The following is a 25,184-nucleotide window of genomic DNA, read 5'->3' as shown; positions in this document are numbered from 1 at the left end:
AAGAGCCTACCTTCATACTTTCCCCTTCTGCAATTGCTGGGTGTGGGTGATTCTCCACGATTTCAAAGATCTTCTTTGTATGGATGATTCTCAGATCTGTAGCTCAGACCCCCAAAATTTTAGCTGGGGCTGTTGCTGGAGGCAGCTACATGGGCCTCTCCCTGCAGTCTGGGTTTCCTCACAGAATGGCAGCCTCAGAGCCCTTGCATTTACCATCAGGCAGCTCTTGCTTCAAAAGAGACTGTTTTAGCAAATAAGGTGGAAGCTCTATAACCCTTGCATTGGAAATCACTTCTTTCACTTCTGCCATGTTCTATCAGTTACAAGGGCCCCAGGGAAGGGGAATTAGTCTCTACCTCTAGGGAAAGGGTGGTGGCAAGGATTGTTTCTGGCTAAACTCCTTAATCCCTCCTCCCCCACTTGTGATCTATTATTATCAACTTCTCTGTTTCTATCAATGATACAATAAAGGTGAAACTTTGTTATTATCCCTCCCTAGAGTAGGCATCAGTCTACTGTTGTAACTTTAAAACCACTATTTAATGAAACATTTGGAGACACTGAAGGCACCCCTCCTGAGAAGGAGATGATCAAGAATTGATTAGATATTTACTTAGTTTCTACCCTGTGACAGGACAATGCCAGCTGCTGAGGGTGCAAAGTCAAATACTTCTTTCTTCCTCCTTTTCCTCCTCCTTCTCTTCTCTTAGATTTGGTTCCTGCTCTCTGGAAGCCTACACTTTGGAGCTAAAAATGTGGCTAAGGCACTCTGAAAAACAGTTTCACAATTTCTGATAAAGTTAAAAACACCACATAGCCACCAATCCCACTTTGAGGTATTTACCCAAGTGAAATTAAAACCTGTATTCACACAAATAACTGCTTGTGAATATTCATAATAGCTTTATTAATAATATCCCCAAACTGGAAAGAATCCAAATGTCCCTCAGTTGGGGAATGGATAAGCAAATACATACAATTAAATACTACTCATGAATGAGAGAAGAAGAAGGAGAAGAAGAGGAGGAGGATGAGGAGGAGGAAGAAGGGGAAGGGAGGGGGAGGAGAGGGCAAGAGGAGGGGAAGGAGGAGAAGGAGAAGGAAGTATTTAAACATGCAACGGTATATGGACAAATTTCAAGTACATTATACTAAGTGAAAGAAGCCAGCTGCAAAAGGTTCCATACTCTATGGTTTTATTTATATGATGTTATAAGACAAAACTATAAGGACAGAAAACATAACAGTTGTTTCAGGGGCCAAGAGTGGAGGTTAGTGCTAACTACAAAGGGTTGTTGAGAGAACTCTAGTGCATAATGGGACTATTTTGTACTTTAATTTTAGTGGTATTGAACACACCTGTGTATGCATTTGTCAAAAGTTGCAGAACGACCGCTAAAAATGCTAAATTTTAATATATATTAATTATACCTTAATTGTATATATTTAAATTATATAGTCTCTAGATCAATTACATACATGATCTATATTATCTCTCTATAAAATTACAGGTGCAGATGACACAGCTCAGAGAGGCAGTTAGGGACATGGGCTCAGCAGTCAGTCAGCCTGGGCTACAAAGTCCTGGCTGAGATTAGGAGAAAGTAAGCAGATCTTTCAGGTGCCTGGTTGGTTTTCTTAGTGCTTCAAAGTGCTCTCACCAGGATTACGAGAGAGAATGAAAGTGAAGCACTTAATGAAGTGGTTAGCATATAACAAACATAGTATTACCTTTTTTCTTAAAAATAACAGTTCAAGGGATAAGATCTTTGGTCTAAGGGAGGAGATTAAAAAAAGCTTCACAGAGGCACTAACATATGATTAGGCTTTTAAAGATGAGCAGGAGTTACACAGGTTGGCGGAAGTGGGGTAAGTGTTGGGAATGACATTGTAACAAGAGGGAACAGAATGGGCAAAGGCTAAAACAGAGTGGCATATTTGAGGACCCTCAAACATAGGCATATCCAGAACAATAAATTCAGGGGAAAGAGGAGGGGGAGGGGGACAATGCGGATTATAAAGGGTCTAGAGTTCAACAGCATGGAATTGTGAAGGGCCCATTTGAGGTTTTGCATGTTTGCTTTGTTTTGTTTTCAAGCCCAACAAGGGGCTTGAAATCACAACTCTGAGATCAAGACCTGAGCTGAAATCAAGAGTTGGGTGCTAAACCAACGGAGCCACCCACACGCCCCTGAGATTCTGCATTTCTAACAAGCTTCCAAGTGATGCTATTGTTGCTGGTTCATTGACCACACTTTGAGCAGCAAGGACATAAAGATCAAGGCAATAAAGTATTGCAGAAAATAGGGAGTGGTCAATCGTATTGAAGATGGAAAAGCACTAAATCAAGATTGGGACTGAAAAACTCCACTTACCAACCTGTAGGTTGAGGTGTCTAAGGACAAGCATTAGGTGGATGAGTCAGAATAGAAGCCACATTGGAGTGGTTGACAATTGCTTGCTTGCCAGGTATGGAAATTGGGAAAGTGAGTATAAACAACTCTTATGTGCAGTTTGGCCTTGAAACAGAGAGGTAGAGAGGTGGAATTGTAGTTTTTACCATTAACTTTTGAGTTGGAAGACATTCAAGTATTTTATTTTTTACTTTTTAAAAAAATACTTATTAATTTTTGAGAGAGAGCCAGCATGAGTGGGGGAGGGGCAGAGAGAGGGAGATAACAGAATCTAAAGCAGGCTCCAGGCTCTGAGCTGTCAGCACAGAGCTGGATGCCGGGCTAACTCTTGGACCCCAAGATCAAGATCATGACGAGCCAAACTCGAACACTCAGGCGCCTTATTTTTTACTTTTTAAAAGGCTAAATGCCCAACATGGAGCTTGAACTCACAACCCTGAGATCAAGAGTCACATGCTCCACCATCTGAACCAGCAATGGGCTCCAACATTTGAGTATTTTAAAACACTGTTAAGGGTGGCTCAGTCAGTGAATTGTGGGACTTCCACTCAGGGCATGAGCTCGTGGTTCTTGAGTTCAAGCCCCACATCAGGTTCTCTGCTGTCAGTGCCGAGCCTACTTCGGATCCCCCGTTCCCCTCTCTCTCAAAAATAAACATTAAAAAAAAAATTAAAAAGCTGTTCAGAAGGACCCTGTTAAAAAAAAAAAAAAAAGCTTGGATGTACAAGAAAGAATAGGATGACCTGAGAAGGGTTGAGTTGTCAGAGCAATAAAAATACAGGGCACCCAGGGGCGCCTGGGTGGCTCAGTTGGTTAAGCGTCTGACTTCGGCTCAGGTCATGATCTCATATTCCGTGAGTTCAAGTCCCACGTCGGGCTCTGTGCTGACGGCTCAGAGCCTGGAGCCTGCTTTGGATTCTGTGTCTCCGTCTCTCTCTGCCCCTCCCCTGCTCATGCTCTGTCTCTCTCTTTCTCAAAAATAAATAAAAACATTAAAAAAAAATTTTTTTTTTTTTTTTAAATACAGGGCACCCAGTTAAATCCGATCTTTTAAAAACAACAAGTAACTCTTTAGTGTAAATATATTCCCAATATTTCTGGGCGTCCTGTATTTTATTTGGCAGCCCCCAGATGGTAGATTTTTTGGCAAAAGGGTTATAGCCCTTGACGCACCAGAAGGGGGTCCAAGCTCTCTAGTCCTTCTGAGCTGTCACATTTCAACACTCTAGAATGAATTCCCAGTTCTACCAGAACCGTTAACAAGTAGAGAAACTGCTTTGAATTTCGGCTTTTGTCGTTTCCCCGTTTTCTACAGGATGGCAAACGGGCAGGAAAATGCTGGGTTAAAAAGCTGTGGAAAAGTTCTAGTGTTGAAAATCAGCTCGTAAATGATGAAGAGCTTTTTGAACTGCGAACTGGCTCTGGATTGGGTGCATAGGACGGTGAGTCACACAGTGCCTGGCCGGGGTCCAACTCTGAACACCAACTCTACTCAACTCAAGGGCAGGCAGGGAGCCCCATCCCAGGGACCCGCAGGCGCCTGCGCCTTGCCGCGGCCCCGCCCTCTTCCAGCCTGACATCCGGGGCTCGGGCAGGGGCGTGTTCGGGGAAGAGGGGCGGGAGGCAGCGGAAAAGAAGGACGTCGTGGGAGGCTGGATCAGCGGGTAAGGGAGGTGAGGCGGGGCGGGGGAGGAGCAAGGGGCGTGGCGGAAGGAGCGCGCTGTCACGTGACGTGCGTGGCGACGTGTCGGCCATCTTGTGTTGTTGAGGCTGAAGACTGACTTGGATTCTGAGAGACTCCCTGTCCCGGACCGCAGGTAACCAGCGACTCCGTCTCGCTCCCCTGCCCGGCTCCGCTCCGCGCCCCGACTCCGCTGTCTCCCATCACCCCCTTCCATGGAGCCGCCCGGGACTCCTGCCCGCGGTCGCGTCCCCGCCGCTCCGGTCCGACCCGGCCCAGCCGCATGGACAACCCACAGGCCGCCCCGGCAGCGGCCACGGCCGGCTAGGGCGTCAGGGGAGGGGACAGGTCAGGTGCTGGGCCGGAGGGAGCCTCCTACCCCGCGAGGCGGCACGCCGGGCCCGGGCGCGTCTCGACCGCCGAGCCGGGGAGCCCCCACCTCCGGGGCCCGGTGGCATCGCGGGGGGTGGGGGGGGGGAGCCGAGGAAGGGAAGAGGGTGGTGGGGTGGGCAGTGTCAGGCCGATTTGTTCAGGGCCAGAGGGTTCGCCTTCTGCTACCTGCTCCCCGGGCCAGCCACCCGCCCAGGCTGGGGTGCTCGGGGTAACAGCTGCCTCGGCCAGACAGCTGCTCCTGCCGGCCCTCCTCCCCACACCTGGCCTCCGGGAGGTGCGCCTTTGCCTTCCTCACCGAGCATCTGCACTGTGGAGACTCCTTCCGTGGCGAGAGGACGGGTCTGGACCAGGCCTGAGGCAAGGTGGAGCCATGATCTGAACCTGGGACGGAGGTTGGGAAAGTCGAGCCCGAGGCAGCTGTGGGACCTGAACACTCTTGTCAGATGGAGATGGGTATTAGTCTTTTCAGTGTCAGCAGTTTCCCACGAAGCACTTGGAATACTTGAGTTTTGTGGCTGAAGCCTAAATCAGATTGGTACTTCCGGCCACAGAATGGTCTATGAAAGAAGCAGGTTGCACGAGCCTGTTTGGGAAGCAACAACGTTGCTTCGCATTTATATGGCACTGCGTTTTGTTTTGTTTTGTTTTGTTTTTTTCCTTTCCCTGAAAGTCAAAGCACGTAAGCACACCTAGTTTTCTCTGTAAAGGAAGGTGAGTATTCCAATTACACTTAGAAGAAATTGAGGATGGGGCCGGAAGCTGTGAACAGCCTTTCATCCCGTGTTGTGCGTCTCGGATTATAGGCAGTTTTGATTCCCGGTGTGGTGTGCAGGGAAGATATTTTGTCCTTCCGTAGTATTTCCTTTTTAGAATCGAATCGCTTCTTAGATTTAGAACAGTTTTTTTTTTTTTTTTTTTTTTTTCCATACCAGCCCTTTCTGTACGTTAACTTCCACCCGTCTGATATTTGCAGCCCTGACCTTACGGAGTTTGTCCATTTCGGTTAGATCACAAATGTGTTCTCTCACTCATTGATGATTTCCTGTGTCTTACTCATTAGCGTAGCAGGTTTTGGAGTGCTCAGACTAGATGGAATATGTACTTTTCTGTTACATCACATGTTGACATCAGTAGAGGATGCTGGGAAAAAACCTTCAAAGTGGCATGTATCTGGAGAGATGTCACACACTTGTTCCTTTACATTTGACACCAAGGAAAACCCTGGTAATGGCACTGATTCATTGGCAAAGAAAGGGCTCTACACCTTTTCTGTACTTGACGAAGCATTTCAGGATTTTGCGACTGAGAAGGCGGAAGGGACTACGTGCTTCCCTTCCTTCATTCACGCATTCATTCATTCGACAAAGATTGAGACTCTACTGCACTGTTTGGTGCTGGGGCCAAAACAGACCAAAAATCCCTTCTCTGGGGAGCTCATTTCTAGACACACAAATAAAAACTCAGGTAAAACACATCGTGTTGTGGTACATGATGCGGGGAAAAAAAAATGAGGCAGAAAACGGATGACCGAGATTTAGGGGTTAATTTTAAATTGTGTGCCCTGAACTGGGTGTTGTATGGAAACCGATTTGACAATAAATTTCATATATTGAAAAAAAATTAATAAATAAAAAATAAATTGTGTGCCCTGAGAAGGCTGCACGGAGAAGCTCATGTTTGAGGAAGGACCTGATGGAGGTGGAGCAATTCCCGTAGCTGTCTGGAGAAGGAATGCTCCAGGCTAGGCGAGCCAGGGCAGGGATACCGAGGCAAAGGCTGAAGTGGGTGCAGGTCAGGTGTTGGGAAAAGTATGGAGGCTAGTTTAGCCAGAGGGACCCAAGAAGACGGAGGCTAGTGGAAAATGTGTACCCTGCTCATTGGTGCCAAGAGGGGTTATTCAGTGACTTAGAAATTTTTTCCACATCTCTTGTGACTGTTGCAAGGGGAGACCAGATTCTGGAAATTGGGGCCAGTATGCCCAGACCCCCTTCCCTCTGTGTATGACACACGCCCCACCCGAGTTTGGAAAAATCCAGGATGCTCATGTAACATATTTCAGGAAATTGTCTTGAAAAATCTTTCTTAAAAGTGTTTAAATGAGATGGATGATAGACCGCCTAAAAGATCTGGAATTGCTTTCGAGGGAGGGGATCTTTGGAACACTTATGGATATTTGAAAATGTAGGGAAATTAATTTCCTGTGAGGTTTAGACACATCATTAAGAAATATAACCTGGGAGAATGGTAGAATCAGCATATTAATTTATGTTATTCTTAATCTGATTGGTAAGAATTAAGAATTCTTAATTATCTCTGTTCTGTCCATCCTACTTTTAGATTCCTCAGGGTCTCTTCCGCTAGTTTGTATGTCTTTTATAGCATTTTACATGTGTAGAACTTTTTGTGCTGAGTGTTTTATTTTTCCCCTTTTGCCTTTCAGACTAGCTGACAAGTTCACCAATTGATTTGATACTTCATAGGCTTTTTTCTTTGGAAAAAAATTTTTTTTCTGATTTCCTTCTAGCTTATCTCCATATGCTTATTACTGAGCTTTCATAAATGTCTTCTTGCATTTAATTCACCTGAGGAATTTAATATTTTGGTTTTGAAGTGCCTTTGCTGGTGAGTTGAGTTGCATATATGAAAAATAATTTGTCATAGCTTGCCTGAAGCTCATGAGAAGAGAGGAATTTACAACTTCAGGGTGTGAGTGGAGCTCCTTGGCTAAAAGGAGACATAGCAGTGATAGTGATGAGGTGGTGTTTTAACGAATTTTTCCCCTCTTGTTCTTTTGTTGAATTTTTGAAATGACATTTTCATATTATGTCTTTGATGTCATATCATCTCATTTGTTCTCATGACTCTGCATTTTAATACTCCGTATGTCTGTTCTCTTTTTGTTGACTTTCACACTGGGAGATGACACTACTGATAGAGATTGCTGTCTGGGAGAACCTTTTGGGTGAAAAGATTATTGCTGACCCTTTTACCCTTGCCATTCTAAAGGATCTTTGATTTGTGCCATTTTCAAAGACTGACTTCATTTGCAGTTCTCCATTATCCCCTGCTGATTAAATTTTCAGTACTTTCTGTTTTATTCTATTTCTTATAGATTGTAGTGGGACCAGTCTCATTAGGTTGAATCTACAAGCCTCTGTTGGTGTTAATCCGGGTATCTTAGAGGCAAGTTAAGGGTCCATTTTCCTTCAGCAATTTGAATTGCCTTAACATCATTTGGTCATCATTGTAAAACTCTGAACCCAAGCCTTTTTTCCCTATTCACCCTCTGCTAGGATTTTTATGGTAATAAAGTTCTAGGATTTCCATTCATTTTTAATGCCCTGAAAAGTTACATATTTTTAAATATATAAGTAGATTTTTACTCCATAGGAAAGCTTACTGATAGTTGGAATCCTAGTATTTCTTAACCCAATTGGCTTTTTTTTGTTTTGTTTTTTTATGCTCTCAGATGACTGAGAAATACAGTAGATTAATTATATGGGAATGCAAAATGATACTTTTGTTGAATTGCTGGTAATTTAAAAAAAAAATTTTTTTTTTTTTTAAGTAAGCTCTGCACCTAATGTGGGGCTTGAACTCACAACCCTGAGATCAAATTGTACTGACTGAGCCAGCCAGGCGCCCCGAATTGCCCATAATTTTGTGTGAAGTTGAGGGGGAGGAATAGGGGGAGGTTTGAAAAACGAAAGAATACTCCCTTAAGTGGTTACAATTAGTTTTATAAAAATATTTTCAAAGTATTATGTACCTACCTACTTCAAGTAATTAAAGTATACGATTTTATATTTTCTTGTTAACTGCAGAGTTTCATTAACTACAGAGGACTTGAACTTAATTATACTTGCAATAAGAGATACTTTAGAGCTTGTTTTTTTGAGTTAGGCCCAGAGAAGACTTTATTACCTAGTTGTCCCCTCTTTTCGTTTTGCATGCCCTTATAAAACTAGACTGCAGTGCATAAAGTTGAATGACCTTTTGGGTATTAAAATAACACGGCTATGTTTTTGCAAAATTAAGGTCAAAAGGCAGAAGTCGCTTTCCCAAGTTACTTTTTTGATGTTAATAAAATCAACTTTAATTTGCAGTTATTGTTTTTTTGACACATAACAGCATTCAAAGCATTATTTGATTTTAGCTAAGAAACCACTTGAAGCTGTTGTGTTTCATTCAGTCTGCTCCTAGTCAGTTGAGATGTCACCATCCTGTGGATTTTTAAGATGCTGTCTCATTAGAGCATTAAATGAAGGTTGTGATTTTGCAACTGAAAGCACACCTGGAGTTTTGCTCCTTGGGCATTTTGGCAGTGGTTATATTTCTTGGGCTCACTGATTATTTGCATAGGATACATACTGTATTGCTGTGTTGGTGGCTGTCATTTTTCTATCAGATACGTTTAAAAATTGGTATCACATCCCTGCAATGTAGTTTGAATGAAAGCCCCAAGTAATCACTTTCCTAAACCCTGTATTGGTGCTCATTTGTCTTCATCAGAATCACTTAGAACTTCTGTTAAATATATGTATTTTTTTAGTCCCCCTCCAGAGCTACTGAGAAACTCTTTAAATGTTAGGAAAATGGAAGTTAGTTTCTAAGCTAGTTTCTAAGAGACAGGGAGAGAATCCCAAGATGATTCTAATATTTTAACCAGGTTTGGAACCATTTCCTGTAAAACTATTCATTATAAGAGATTATGTTTTTAAAAGTTTCCTAAGAGATTGATTGTTGGGTCAATTACTTTAATACTTTTGTTATTTACAGTGTTAAAAGGACCTGAACAAAGTCTGCTTGCACCTCCTGCTGTGAACCAGCAGAACTTTTGAACAGGTGAGTGTTGAAGGGAAGCACAGAGCTGAGGACTTAGGCAAACAGATGATTTTTGCTTTAAAGGTTTCAGGGTTTTTTTGCCTTTTTTTTTTTTCCCCTCCTGAAGTTATAGATAGTGATAGAAACAACTTCTTAGCTACTGCTCAGATTCCTTATGAACCACAAGAATAATCATACCCTTTCTACACTGTTCCTATTGTGAATTTGTGTCTTAAACTGTTGTCATGATTTTCTGATGGTGTGAAATAGGAAGAGGAATTCTTTGGGAGCAGAAGTAAGGAGATACTTAAAGAACCTGGGAGCAGTTGGCTTTCATGAAGGACACGAACCAGAAACTGGGAAGCGTTCGGGAGCTAAGGCAGTACAGATAGCACTTCCCTCCCTGCTGGCTGTCAGTGTCCTCTCTTGTCTCTTTTTATCCTGCTTTAGTTGTCTTTTCACAGTCTGGCCTTTCCTGCTTTAAAAACACATGGAAGAAAATCACCACTTTCATTCCTGGTGCCACATATGAACTTAAATTCTAGTGCCACTGCAACTGTTACTAGCTCATTGTCTACATTTTAAATTCCTGGGAGGGGAAATTTGATTGGTTGAAGTTTGTCCAGTTCTCCATTATTGGTCTAATTAGTAGGGCCATAGGACTGTAGTCTAGAAGTGCAAACATAATTGAAAGATTCCACTTTAAGAGTGGGGGCAGGTCTCAGAGAAGGTGTAGTGTTGGCTCTTCTAGGCAGAAACCTGCAGAAGCTTCTGAACATTTTCCTTTCATAGAAAAATTTCTTATAGGTAGCTTGGCAGTTTCAGTTTATATGTCCTGAAGAATTAAAATATAGGTTTATCTACTGGTCAGTGAGGCCCGGTAGGTTTCACCAAGCATCCTTGTTTGAACTTCATAGTGCAGTGTTTTTTGTTTTTGTTTGTTTGTTTGTTTATTGTGAGAGAGAGCGTACGGGCATGTGCATGGGGGAGAGGCAGAGAGAAAATCCCAAGTAGATTCCTTGCTGACAGTGGAGCTTGTCATGACCTGAGCCAAAATCAAGAGTCAGACACATAACCGACTGAGCCACCAGGTCGGCCCCCCTCCGTGGCGTTTTAACAAAAGTTCTTGGTTTAGAAGGTTCAGAGGAGTGTCTGTGGTAAAGGTTAGCAAATGAGAGACTTGGTTTGTGGAAAAATCATTGGTTATTTATTTTTCATTGATTACTTTTGTAAGTTTTAATTTCTGGGTACTTTTTACAGTGTTAAGCAACACTTGAGTATTAGGAAGCCATGGAGAATATGAAGGGTGGAACTTCTACATGTGAACATATATTCACATTATTTGAGTGGTAGCAGGAATTTTCACTGTTGGGAAAGGATCAGTTAGACAGTATATATAAACTTTTGTATTAACATCTTGTATTCTAGAATTATTAGGTAATACTGAAGAAAAACAATTTTAATTTTTGTTTATAGCTTGTATGTATTTGGTGATATCTGATTACTTAAGTAATTTTTTATTGCTTAAATATTCTTAGTATATTGAGATTATTTTTTTAAAGATTTTATTTTTACGTAATCTCTACATCCAACATGGGGCTTGAACTTAGAACCCCAAGATCAAGAGTCACATGCTCTACTGACTGAGCCAGCCTGGTGCCCCTTGTATACCAAGATTTTTAATGCAGAGCCTAGGGATTACTAATAAAAGTCATCTGTTGTAGAGTGATGTATTCAATGACAGGCCACAGATGTGACTTCCTCTGATGCTTTTTTTCAGACAAGGTTTACTTTAGCAGATTGCAGCTGAATTCTTTTTTTTTTTCTTAGCTGAATTTATTAAAAAAAATTTTTTTTAATGTTTATTCATTTTTGAGAGAGAGAAGGAGAGACAGAGACAGAGTGTGAGCAGGGGAGGGACAGAGAGAGAGGCAGACACAGAATCTGAAGCAGCTCCAGGGTCTGAGCTGTCAGCATGGAGCCTGATGCGGGGCTCGAAGCCACAGACTGTGAGATCATGACCTGTTGCTGAAGTTGGGCACTTAATCAGTTGAGCCACCCAGACACCCCTTACTGAATTCATTTTTAAGGTAGAATAGCCCTCTCTCATATTGTATGTTCTCTTTAATCTGAATTTTGAGGTGAGGTATATTCAGGCTTACTGAGTTAAGGCTTTGTGAGGTTTTAAAAAGATTTCCACATAATCTGTGTAAAACTTCACAGGCTCTGGGGTTCCCTTTCTGGAAAACATTGGCTTGTGGTGAGATTATCAAATGACGTAATGTTTATGGCCTTGTGATTTTTCCTAGAATAGTTCATTGATTCCTAATTTTGTTCTTCTTTACCAAAAGGGAGGAAAATAGAAATGTTTACATATTGTTCAGAAACAGTGGGGAGAATGACAGTAATAGCATTTCTTCTTACAGTGATATTGTGGCCAGTATGTTCTTTGGGAACAAAGCTCCTTTTATTCAAATTGTCCTGGGCCTGGAGGAAGTCTTGGGAACTCTAGTCTCTTCAGTATTGGTTCTTTGGTTGCAGATCCTGGCAGGAATTGGCAGAGGTACTGGCTTGGTACTTTCTAATTGGTAAATCATGACTCAGGCCTTGAAGACATGGCCATATCGAGGGGCTCTCGTGGTTAGGTCCTTGAGAATTGAGGTGATATTGCTCAAGCCATGGCCAGTTGAAGGGCTGGATGTGAAGCCATCCTGCAAGATCAGTGTCAGAGAGCCTTAGTTTATGTTTTGGAATCTGACACTCTTTAGCCTTTTATACTGCTTCCACCATTGTTAATGAAATTTCTTTGTAGTGTGTTAGGAGAAATTTCTTCTTAGTGTGTTTGGATCCTGAGTCTATTCTCTTCCCTACCCTGAGGGCTTAGTATATTGCTTAACTGAGTGATGCAGAGGAGTAGAAGTTAAAGGATAGTGGAGCAGAGTGGAAGATTGGGAAAAGGAGAAAAAGTGACTTCCACAAAATGAATTCCTCTGAAAACTGCAAGGGAATGGAGAAGAAAGAAAAGGGTAACCAAGGAGTATCGAGCATTGTAGAGCATTGTATCATTATGTAGTGAAAAGTTTGTGGCCTTTTAAAGCAGAGAAATGTGGGTTTAATTTTCTGTTACTTAATTACATGTAACTTGAGATAAAAAGTTAACTGCTGGTAGCCTTATTTCCTTCACCTGTAAAGTATATCCCATAGTGGTTGTGGGAATTAACAATCTAAAATGCCATGGGGCGCCTGGGTGGCTCAGTCGGTTAAGCGACCGACTTCGGCTCAGGTCATGATTTCACAGTCCATGAGTTCGAGCCCCATATCGGCCTCTGTGCTGACAGCTCAGAGCCTGGAGCCCGTTTGAGATTCTGTGTCTCCCTCTCTCTCTGCCCCTCCCCTGTTCATGCTCTGTCTCTCTCTGTCTCAAAAATAAATAAACATTAAAAAAAAATAAAATGCCAGTGTAATGCCTGGTGCACAGTAAATGGGACTTCAGTAAATGGTAGCTTTTATGATTGTTATTACAATGTAAATAGGTAAATTTTGATTGTAAAATTTCATCTTTATAATTTGAATGAGACATCATTGAGTTCTGTTAGCAAGTGTTGTTTTGTTCTCAGTCCAGCAATACTTGAATAGCTGCTTTGTGCGGAGTGCTGGGCTAGACACAGTGGTGAGCAAAACACATAAGGAACTATCTTCATAGGGTTTATAGCCTAATGGCAGAGGCAACCAAAAAATCATATAAGTAGGGGTGCCTGGTTGGCTCAGTTGGTTAAGCGTCTGACTTTGGCTCAGGTCTTGATCTTGCCTTTCCTGAGTTCAGGCCCTGCTTCGGGCTCTGTGCTGACAGCTTGGAGCCTGAGCCTGGTTTGGATTGTGTGTCTCCCTCTCTCTTTGCCCCTCCCCCACTCACCTTTTCTCTCTCTTCTCTCTCTCTCTCTCTCTCTCTTTCTCTTTCAAAAATAAACATTAAAAATCATATAAGTAAATTTCAAAATGTGAGAAGACTCTCTGTCCTTGGAAAAGATACATTTTTAAGACCTAGATACTTAAGTGTCACATTTTGGATCTTGGTGTTCTTGTTGTCAATGATGTTTTATGCCTTTTGATTAGCTTTCCAGGCTACGTATGTTTGTTGTAAGTTAATTTATGTATTCCTTTTGTTTGTCATTTTTCCCTTTTTCTCTGAGATAGACACATCTCAACTAAAAAAAAAATTTTTTTTTAATGTTTGTTTATTTTGAGAGAGAGAGAGGGAGGGAGGGAGAGAGAGAATCCCAAGCAGGCCTTCTGCTGTCAGCACAGAGCCCTATGTGGGGCTCAATTCTATGACCTGTGGGATTATAACCTGAGCTGAAATGAGAGTTGGATGCTCAACCAACTGAGCCATCCAGATGCCCCAACACTTCTCAACTTTTTGATCTTAGGACTCCTTTATCCTTTTTTTTTTTTTTTTTTTAAAGTTCATTTATTTATTTTTTTGTAATCTCTACACCCATCATGGGTCTTGAACTCACAGCCCTGAGATCAGGAGTCAGATGTGTTCTTCTGACTGAGTCAGCCAGGTGCCTCAGGACTCCTTTATTCTTTAAAAGTTAGAGGACCCCCAAAGAACTTTTAGGCCTCTTAGTTCTGTGTGTCTATATTATACTGAGAAATTTAAAATGATTTATTAGTTTAAAAATAAGTCTCATTATATATTAACATGAATATATATATATATATATATATTTTTTTTTTTTTTTTTTTTTTTTTAATTTATTTTTGGGACAGAGAGAGACAGAGCATGAACGGGGGAGGGGCAGAGAGAGAGGGAGACACAGAATCGGAAACAGGCTCCAGGCTCCGAGCTGTCAGCACAGAGCCTGACGTGGGGCTCGAACTCACGGACCGCGAGATCGTGACCTGGCTGAAGTCGGACGCTTAACCGACTGCGCCACCCAGGCGCCCCAAACATGAATATATTTTTAATGAAGAATACCCATTTTCTAAAACATTTCAAAAAAATTTGGTGAGAAGAGTGACAGTGTTTTATCTTTTTGCAAATTGCTTTTTATGTCTTGCTTTGTGGAAGGCAGCTGGATTCACATATCTGCTTCTGTGTTCAGTCAGTTGCTCTTCATTGCTTTGGTTGAAGTATATGAAGGAAATTAACCCTCACAGAGATATGTATGTAGTTGGAAAAGGGAGCAATATTTTAAGAGTTTTTTCAGATAATTGCAGATTATTCTTTGGTATAGTACACCAAAATTCAACAAGTAGTAGCTTTTTAAATTTTTTAAAAATTTATTCATTTTTTGGGGAGAGACAGAGACATCGTGAGTGGGGGAGAGGCAGAGAGAGAGAGAGGGAGAGAGAGAACAGGCTCTGTACTGTCAGCGCAGAGCTGACGTGGGATTTAAACCCATTAAACCATGAGATCATGACCTGAGCTGAAACTAAGAGTCGGACACTTAACTGATTGAGCCACCCAGGCACCCCTTTAATTTTTCTTTAATGTTTATCTTAGAGAGAGAGAGAGAGAGAGAGAGAGAGAGAGAGAGAGAGACAGCACGTGCTTGGGGGAGGGGCAGAGAAGAGAGGGAGACAGAATCTGAAGCAGGCTCCAGGCTGGCAGGGCACAGCCTGACCTGGGACTCGAACTCATGAACCAGGAGCTGGTTCGACTTAATCGACTTAGCTTAATTGACTGAGCCACCCAGGTGCCCGACAAGTAGTAGTTTTTATTTTTTATTTTATCTTATTTTTAATCTTTTTTTTAATGTTTGTTTTTGAGAGAGAGAGTACGAGCATGAGTGAGGGAGGGGCAGAGAGAGAGGAAAACACAAAATCTGAAGCAGGCTCTAGACTCTGTCTGAGCTGTCAGCACAGAGCTCTACGTGGGGCTCGAACCCATGAACTGCGAGATCATGACCTGAGCCGGAGTCAGACGCTTAACTGACTGAGCCAACCAGGCACCCCAAGTAGTAGTTTTTAAAGGTTAGTTGCAATATGAAATCTGAATTATGTCAGTGCACTTTTTATATTCTGTAACATTAAAATCCATTGGTCTGTCTTGTACCTTAAATGGCTACCTTAAATGACATAGTACCAAAAACTTGCATTCAGGGGTTCTTGTGTGGCTTTGTCGATTAAGCGTTTAACTCTAGATTTTGGCTCAGGTCATGATGGCATGGTGTGTGAGTTCTGGCTCTGCTCTAGCTCTGCGTTGTTCTCTGTGTTGACAGTGGGGGCCTGCTTAGTATTCTGTCCCTCTCTCTCTCTCCCCCTCCCTAGCTTGCTCTTGATCTCTCTCAAAATAAATAAAAATAAACTTAAAAAATTGCGTTTATTAATGTTAGTACTCATCAGGAAAGCCTTGAAGAATTGGGAAAGTCTGAAGTACTGGAAAACCCAGCAAGCGCATGGCGAATAGAAGTTTTCCAAAATTCGAATTTTGCTTGAAAGTTCAAATTTTATTATTGGCCACAAGTACTGCCAATTTTTTTGTTTTTGAAGTGATAGTGTCATTTTGTTCATTTTTTTGTTGGGATTATTTCTTCTAGTTCTGTGAAGAATGCTGGTGTTACTTTGATAGGGATTGCATTGAATATGTAGATTGCTTTGGGTAGTATCGACATTTAAAAAAAAAAAATTTTTTTTTATTAACGTTTATTTATTTTTGAGACAGAGAGAGACAGAGCATGAATGGGGGAGGGTCAGAGAGAGAGGGAGACACAGAATCCGAAATAGGCTCCAGGCTCTGAGCTGTCAGCACGGAGCCCGATGCGGGGCTCGAACTCACAGACTCAGATCATGACCCGAGCCGAAGTTGGATGCTCGACAGACTGAGCCACCCAGGCGCCCCCCCAAAATTTTTTTTTTAACGTTTGTTTATTCTTGAGACAGAGAGAGACAGAGCATGAATGGGGAAGGGGCAGAGAGAGAGGGAGACACAGAATCGGAAGCAGGCTCTAGGCTCTGAGCCATCAGCCCAGAGCCCGACGCGGGGCTCGAACTCACGGACCGCGAGATTGTGACCCGAGCTGAAGTCGGACGCTTAACCGACTGAGCCACCCAGGCGCCCCGAGTATCGACATTTTAACAGTATTTGTTCTTCCTATCCAGGAGCATTTTCCATTTTTTTTGTGTCTTCAGTTTCTTTCATAAGCTTTCTATAGTTTTCACTGTATGTATATACAGGTGTATAGTTTCACCTCTTTGGTTAGATTTATTCCTAGGTATTTTATGGTTTTTTGTGCAACTGTAAATGGGATTCCTCGATTTCTCTTTCTGTCGCTTCATTGCTGGTGTATATGAATTCAACTGATTTCTGGGCATTGATTTTACATCCTGCAACTTGGCTGAATTCATGGAGCAGTTCTAGCAGTTTTTTGGTGGAATCTTTAAGGTTTTCCATATAGAGTATCATGTCATCTGTGAAGAGTGAAAGTTTGACCTCCTCCTGGTCGATTTGGATGCCTTTTATTTCTTTGTGTTGTCTGATTGCAGAGGCTAAGACTTCCAATACTGTGTTGAATAACAGTGGTGAGAGTGGACATCCCTGTCTCATATCTGACCTTAGGGGGAAAGCTCTCAGTTTCTCCCCATTGAGGATGATATTAGCATTGGGTCGTTCATATATGGCTTTTATGATCTTGAGGTATTCTCCTTCTATCCCTACTTTCTTGAGGGTTTTTATCAAGAAAGGATGCTGTATTTTGTCAAATGCTTTCTCTGCATCTTTTGAGAGGATCATATGGTTCTTGTCCTTTGTTCATTTTTCTTTTAAAGTTTATCAGCAGGAGCAGGGGAGGGGCAGACTGAAGGGGGAGGAGAGAGAGAGAAGGAAAGAATCTCAAGCAGGCTCCACACTGTCAGCATGGAGCCTGATGTAGGGCTTGAACTCATGAACCGTGAGATCGTGACTCAAGCTGAAATCCAGAATCAGATGCTTAACTGAGCCCCCCCAGACCCCCCACACTTCGATCATTTTTGAAAAGATGTCTGCTAAATACCCAGGTCTGTGTATTGGTTACTCTTTCACTGCATGATTAGTGCAGCGCCAATACTGAAAAGTGTAATATCTTAGTGTTACTGTAATAATAGTTTTGACATCATGGCTACCTTGAAAGAATTTCAGAAGATGTTACTTTGAGAATTGCTACTATGGGGAGTGGAACAGTTTTCAATGTTCTATTCACATATGATATGTAGTTTTTTTGTTGTTTGTTTTTTAAAGCATTAAAAAATAAGTACTGATTTGAAATAGAAATTGAAATAAACATTGAGGTCTTTTAGATTTCATTGAGGGTTTTTAGTGCTGGGTAGATAAAGATTTGTTCATACGTTATGGTTATAAAGTAGCCTTCTGCTTTTAAGACTTTTTTTTAAAAGTTTATTTTGAGGGAGAGAGAGCATTGGTTCTTAAGTTGTGATTAGTGATAAAATAGCCTTCTCTTTTTAAGACTTTTTTAAAGTTTATTTTGAAAGAGAGCACTCGAGTGCGCTTGTAAGTTGGGGAGGGGCAGAGAGGGAGAGAGAATCCCAAGCAGTCTCCATGCTGTCAGCACAGAGCCTGATACAGGGCTCACTCCTGTGAACTGTGAGGTCATGACCTAAGCTGAAACCGAGAATCTGATGCTTAACCAACTGAGCCACCCAGGTGCCCTTCAGATTCCCTTATTTATTTATTTTAAAAAAAAGTTTATTTTTTTCTTGTTCATTTTTTGAGAGAGAGACAGAGACAGAGATGGAGACAGAGCACGAGCAGGGGAGGGGAAGAGAGAGAGGGAGACACAGAATCCTAAGCAGGTTTGAGGCTCTGAGCTGTCAGCACAGAGATCGATGTGGGGCTCCAACTCACTAGCCGCAAGATCTTGACCTGAGCTGAAGTTGGATTCCCAACCGGCTGAGTCCCCCAGGTGCCCATATAGTAGTCTTCATTTTTAAGAACAGTTTTAGATTTACAGAGAAACAGAAGATGGTACAGAGATCTCCCATATATACCACACCCAGTTTCCCCTGTTATTAATGTTTTATGTTACTGTGGTATATATATTTAACGTTTGTTTGGTTTTTGTGGGGGGGGGGTAGGGAGGCAGGGAGGGGCATAGAGAGAGGGAGACACAGAGTCTGAAGCAGACTCTGGGCTCTGAGCTGTCAGCACAGAACCCGACTGGGGGCTTGAACTCACGAACTGTGGGATCATGACCTGAGCTGAAGGTGGACACCCAACTGACTGAGCCACCCAGGCGCCCCTAATGTTTATTTTCGATAGAGCACAAGTGGGGGAGGGGCAGACAGGGGGGACAGAGGATCTGAAGCTGCTCTTGTGTTGACAGCAGCAAGCCTGTTGTGCGGCTTGAACTCATGAACCAAGAAATAATGACCTGAGCTGAAGTCTGATGCTCAACTGACTCGGCCACCCAGATGCCCCTTGCTGTGATGTATTTGTTATAATTAATAAACCAATCCTGATACATCATTATTAGCTAAAGTCCATAGTTTATTCAGATATCCTTAGTTTTTCTGTTCCAGGATCCATCTAGGATACCACATTTGGTCACATATCTTATAGGGTCCTCTTGGCTGTGATAGTTTCTCAGACTTCCCTGTTTTGTTTTGTTTTTTTTTTTTAATTTTTTTTTTTTAACGTTTATTTATTTTTGAGACAGAGAGAGACAGAGCATGAATGGGGGAGGGTCAGAGAGAGGGGAAGACACAGAATCTGAACCAGGCTCCAGGCTCTGAGCGGTCAGCACAGAGCCCGACGCGGGGCTCGAACTCACGGACCGAGAGATCATGACCTGAGCTGAAGTCTGACGCTCAACCGACTGAGCCACCTAGGCGCCCCTCAGACTTCCCTGATTTTAACAGTCTTGGCAATTTTGAGGAGTTACTGGCTAAGTGTTTTTGTAGAATGCCTCTCTGTTGGGATTAATCAGATGTTTTTCTCACGATTAGAGTGGGGTTAAGGGTTTTGGGGAGGAAGACCTCAGAGGTAAATTGCCATTTTTATCAGATTATATTAAGAGCACATACACTATCAGTGTGCTTTATCATTGTTAATGCTGACCTAGATATACTTGATATATGGTTGACTTTGATTCCTTGTCAGGTTTGTCCACTGTAAAGTCACTCTTTCCCCGTTGAGGACCTAAATTAAATTTTAGTTGATTTTTACTTAATTTAACTTGATACAGCCACGTGTGGCTAATGGGTACTGTTATATAAGACAGAACAGTTTTAGACAGTGTTCCTTGGTTTTATCTAAAACTTTAACATTTTTTTTTTTTTTAAGATTTATTTTTAAGTAATCTCTACATGCAACATGGGGCTTGAACTCACAACCCTGAGATCAAAAGTTGCATGTTCTACTGACTGAAGCAGCCAGGCACCCCTAACATTTATTTTAATAGATTTAAAGAAAGATGACTTACGGGTGCCTGGCTGGCTCAGTTGGTGGAGCATGTAACTCTTAATCTCAGGGTTGTGAGTTCAAGCCCCACGTTAGGTGTAGAGATTACTTAAAAATAAAATGTTTTTTCTTTTCTTTTTTTTTTTTTAACGTTTATTTATTTTTGAGACAGAGAGAGACAGAGCATAAGCAGGGGTGGGGTAGAGAGAGGGACACAGAATCCGAAGCAGGCTTCAGGCTCCGAGCTGTCAGCACAGAGCCTGATGTGGGGCTCGAACTCATGAGCTGTGAGATCATGACCTGAGCTGAAGTTAGACACTCAACTGACAGAGTCACCCAGGTGCCCCTAAAAATAAAAACTTTAAAAAAATGTATAAAGAGAGATTATTTAATATAAAAGGAATATAAAATGTTCGTCTTGGAATGCATTGCTCTTTGAGGGAGCCAGTCTATTTTTAGTAAGCTCAGTCTTTTTAAAATTCACCTTTTTTTTGAAGTATAATTTACATAGAATAAAATGAAGATATTAAGTACACCCATATTAAATGTACATTTTGATGTGTTTTGACAAATGTATGTACTTGTATAACCATCATCACAATCAAAATGTGTAACATTTTCATCACCTGTAGAAGTTTCCTTCTACATTTTGCAGTCATTTTTCCTCCCCCACTGAATTAGTTTCTGTGACTATAGATTAATTTTGCCTCTTCTAGGGTTTTGCATAAATGGAATTATTCAGTATATTTTCTTTTTTGGTCTGGCTTCTTTGGCTCAGTTCAGTGTCTGATTTCATTCATTCATGTTGCTGCAGGTATCAGTCATTAGTTTTTTTAGTGCTGAGAATATTGGGTATGACTATTATAGTATTTGTTTATCCATTCAACTTTGAACATTTGGGTTGTTTTTGCTTTGGGGCTGTTAGGAATAAAGCTGACCTTTTATGGCGTGGGTAGTGATTCAGATTGTGCTGGATTACAGTGCTTATCACGACACTGTAAATTAGGGATTGAAATTTCTTTTAGGATGAGGAGAAAAGTCAGCAAAGCATCTATAATTTTTTTAAAGATATGCCACAAAAGGGTAATTAACATGGAAATAAACAGTATTTTGCAAGGTTTCATATATAATACGTGGTCCAGATAGATGTGCATAATTCTTTTGATCTTTGGTAATTTTCTGGGAAAAAAGTTCTTTGTTCCTTTTCCTAGGATTAACTGTTTAGTAATAAAGTAAATAATTGAAGCCTAATTTTGCTTTATGAAGTTTTGTCCTCAGTAAATGTGTTAATAGATCATGTCTTCAAAATTATTCAAAAACATTTGCTTGTTTCGGGGTGCTGGCTGGCTCAGTCAGTAGAGCATGGGACTCTTGATCTCAGGTTTGTAAGTTTGAGCCCCATGTTGGGTGTAGAGATTACTTAAAACCTTAAAAAAAATGTTTGCCTGCTTAAAACTGAAGATCAGATGGTTGCAAAGGGAATAGTGTTTTCTGCTATAATAGTTGAGAGAAGAGTTTCCTTTTATTTTTTTTACCTTAAAATGTGTGTGTGTGTGTGTGTGTGTGTGTGTGTGTGTGTGTGTGTGTGTGTGTTTTAGTAATCTCTGTATCCAATGTAAGCCTTGAACTCACAATCCCAAGATCAAGAGTCACACTCTACTGACTGAGCCAGCCAGGCACCCTCTTAAAATTATTTTTTAAACTGAGTTAATGTTCAAGAGAATATTAACTTTCTATGACATTTATGTTGGGGTTGGGAAAATATTTCATAGAAACCAGGCAAACACTTCCTGTGAGAATTAAAATATATTTTGTCATAAAAGTAATTGAAGATTATTGTAAATTAGGAAAATAGGGATAAAATCCTTAATCTCATCTCACTAATTTTTCTTCATTTCTGTGTTCTTTTTGTCTTTTAATGACATATGAGTAATTATACTCTTGTGTGCAAACCTCATTGTACCTATATTATGTTGTGTGAATGTGCTGCTTTCATAAGATTGCTTCCTGTCTTTTATGAAGATAAGTGATGTGGTGTATGTGGTTCTCTCCTCATGTTTCCTTTTCATTGTTTTACTTAGCTTTAGCTTTTTTCTGAAGTTTGGGAAAAATATGCATTCTGAGACTTACATATTTTAGCTTAGTGGTTGAGTCTTGCCTTATTTTATTTTATTTTTTAAACTTTTTTTTTTTTAATTTTTTTTTTTTTTTTAACGTTTATTTATTTTTGGGACAGAGAGAGACAGAGCATGAACGGGGGAGGGTCAGAGAGAGGGAGACACAGAATCTGAAACAGGCTCCAGGCTCTGAGCTGTCAGCACAGAGCCCGACGCGGGGCTCGAACTCACGGACAGCGAGATCATGACCTGAGCCGAAGTCGGCCGCCCAACCGACTGAGCCACCCAGGCGCCCCATTTTTTAAACTTTTAAAGTAATCTTTGCCCCCAACATGGGGCTCAAAGTGATGACCCGAGATCAAGAGTTGCATGCTCTACTGACTGAGGCAGGTGCTCCTAGTCTTGCTTCATTTTAATGTAGACTTGTTTTTGGTCTTAAGCAAATAATAGATGTGTAGATTATTATATCAGTATAGCGGTATAAGTTTTTTTAATCAAAAGTTTAAGTAGGGAATAAATTTAGTATTTGTTATCCGAAGATTGGCCTTTATTTATTTTTTAAATGTTTAATTTATTTGAGAGAGAGAGTGAGCACGGGGGTGGGGCAGAGAGAGAGAATCCCAAGTAGGCTCCACACTGTCTGTACAGAGCCCGACATGGGGCTCCATCTCACAATCGTGAGATCATGACCTGAGTCAAAATCAAGAGTTTTGAACACTTAACCGACTAAACCACCCAGGCGCCCCATATGATTTGTATCTAAAATAGCTTTGCTTCGGGGTTCCTGGGTGGCTTAGTTGTTAGAGCATCCAACTCCTGATCTCTCAGGGTTGTTAAAGAGTCCCACGTTGGGTGTGGAAATTACTTTAAAAAAAAAAAAAAAAAGCCATCTTAAGGGTGCCTGGCTGGCTCAGTTGGTAGAGCACGCAACTCTTGATTATGGGGTTGTGAGTTCAAGCCCCATGTTGGGATAGAGCTTATTTAAAAAAATAAAATAGCTGAGCTTCATGTCCACTAAAAAAAATATATTTTAAAGTTTATTTATTTTGAGAGAGAGCAAGCGTGGAAGGGGCAGACAGAGGGAGAGACAGAATCCCAAGCGACTTCACGCTGTTAGTGCAGAGCCCAATGCTGAGCTCAAATATAAGGAACCATGAGATCATGACCTGAGCTAAGATCAAAATTTGGACGTTCAACCAACTGAGCCATCAGGTGCCCCTAAAATATTTTTAATTGGACTTTTTTTTTAGTGAAACTACCTTACGGTTTATTTTAACCTTATTTATTTATTTACTTATTTATTTACCTTTTATTTTTAAGTAATGTCTACAGCCAACATGGGGCTCAAACTCACAACCCTGACATCAAGAGTTACGTGTTCCACTGACTGAGCCAGCCAGGTGCCCCCTATTTCATCGTTTTTTATATTGAGGTATAAAATATAGTAAATAGGTGCACAAATCTGAAGTGTATAGTTGGAAGAAGTTTTACATATTATATACTTACGTAATCACCGGTTAGATCGCAATAGTGAACATTTCCAGCTCCCCAGAAGGCTGCTTCTCCTTCCTCCTCACGAGTTCTACTTTCCTGATGAGCACATTTCTGACATCTGTCCCCTTTTGATTACTTATTGAACTTCTTTTCAAAGGAGTCACACAGTATATATTCTTTGGTAGCTGGGTTCTTTGTTGTATCAGTAATGGGTTCTTTTCTTTTTTATTGATGAATGTTTCATTGTAGGAATATACTACAATTTAACTTATTTTGAAATAATTTCAAACTTACAGAAAAGTTGCCAAAAATTACTAAGATTTTTTAGTATGCCCTTCATGTAGTTTGTTGTCACTAGTTTTTAACATTTTCTGTATTTATTTTATTCATTTCTTTCTCTTTTTCTTTCTTGTATGTGCATGTACGTATGTATATAATTCTTCACATAATTTGTAACATATAGCATTTTATATATGTTTTTTCCATTCCAGGGGCACCTGGGTGGCTCAGTCAGTTAAGCGTCTGACTCTTGATTTTGGCTCCAGTCATCATCTCAGGGCCATGATCTCATGGTTCATGAGTTTGTGCCTGGTGTCAGCTCTTTGCTGACAGCGCAGAGGCTGCTTGGGATTCTCTCTCTCCCTCTTTTTTTGCCCCTTTCCTGCTTGTGTATACTCTTTCAAAATAAATAAATAAACATTAAAAAAAAAGTTTTCCATTCCATTTGAGAGTTTGATACAGACCTCATGCTCCTTTTCCCATAAACATTCCAATATATATTTTTTTAAATAAACTTATTGTTTTTAAAATGTTTAGGTTTTAGAGAGAGAGTGTGAGCGGGAGAGGGGCAGAGAGAGAGGGAGACATAGAATCTGAAGCAGGCTCAGTACTGACAGCAGAGAGCCCGATCTGGGACTCCAACTCACGAACTGTGAGATTGTGACCTGAGCTAAAGTCCGATGCTTAACAGACTGAGTCACTCAGGCGCGCCTAATTTATTATTATTGTTACTATTATTATTGTTGTTTTTTAAGTAAGCTCTGTATCCATCATAGGGTTTGAATTCATGACCCTGACATCAAGAGTCCCATGCTGCACTGACTGAGCCAGCAGCACCCCTTCAGTGTTATTTTCTAAGAATAAGAGCATTCTCCTACATAATCACAGTAAAAATTTCAGTCATAATTAACATTGATATGGTGCTACTACCTAACTCCTTAACTTCTATTCAGATTATTACAGTTGTCTCTTTAATGTCTCTCTTTTTTTTAAAAGTTCACTTGTTTTGGGAGAGAGCGAGCTTGTGTGCACTCACAAGTAGGGGAGGGACAGAGAAGGAGAGACAGAATCCCAAGCAGGCTTCATACCATCAGCACAGAGCCTGATGAGGGGCTCTAACTCGCGAACTGTGAGATCATGACCTGAACTGGTATCAAGAGTCCATGCTTAACCAGTTGAGCCACCCAGGTGCTCCTCTTTAATATCTCTTATAGCTGGTTTAGGATGAAATTAAGAATCATACAGGCACCTGGTCTTTATATCTCTAAGTCTCCCTTAATCTGGGATGAATCTTCAGCTGTTTTTTTTTTTTTTTTTTTTTTTTTTTTTTGGTGTCTTATGACATTGGTATTTTTGGAGACTACAGGTGATTGGTTTTATGTCTATCAGTTCGGGTAGATCTGATGTTTTTTCAAGATTAGTTTCAGTTTATGCATTATTGTCAGGAATGTAAACATAAATAATGCTGTGTCCTTCTCAGTGCAACACATCAGGAGGCACATGGTGTCTGTTTGTTTGTCTCATTTTTGAGAGAGAGAGAGAGAGAGAGAGAGGGAGGCAGAGCATGTATGTGCCCCAGAGGA

General features: G+C 41.0%; 1 protein-coding gene across 3 annotated transcripts in view; it reads left to right on the top strand.

The window, feature by feature from the left end:
* Positions 1-4,125: 4,125 nt before the first annotated feature.
* Positions 4,126-25,184, top strand: part of GIGYF2 (GRB10 interacting GYF protein 2) — a 146,118-nt gene continuing 125,059 nt past the window's right edge. For all 3 annotated transcript variants that reach the window (XM_053903609.1, XM_053903601.1, XM_019445545.2), the window contains exons 1-2: positions 4,126-4,231; positions 9,268-9,333. The gene's annotated coding sequence lies outside the window, so the exon portion shown is untranslated. The remainder of the gene's footprint in view (positions 4,232-9,267; positions 9,334-25,184) is intronic.

The sequence above is a fragment of the Panthera pardus genome, unplaced genomic scaffold (genome assembly GCF_024362965.1).
Source record: "Panthera pardus isolate Hobbes unplaced genomic scaffold, ASM2436296v1 HiC_scaffold_10, whole genome shotgun sequence".
NCBI classification, from domain to species: domain Eukaryota; kingdom Metazoa; phylum Chordata; class Mammalia; order Carnivora; family Felidae; genus Panthera; species Panthera pardus.
The sequence above is the reverse complement of the archived record's forward strand: the minus strand, read 5'-3'. Positions and strand labels throughout refer to the sequence as shown.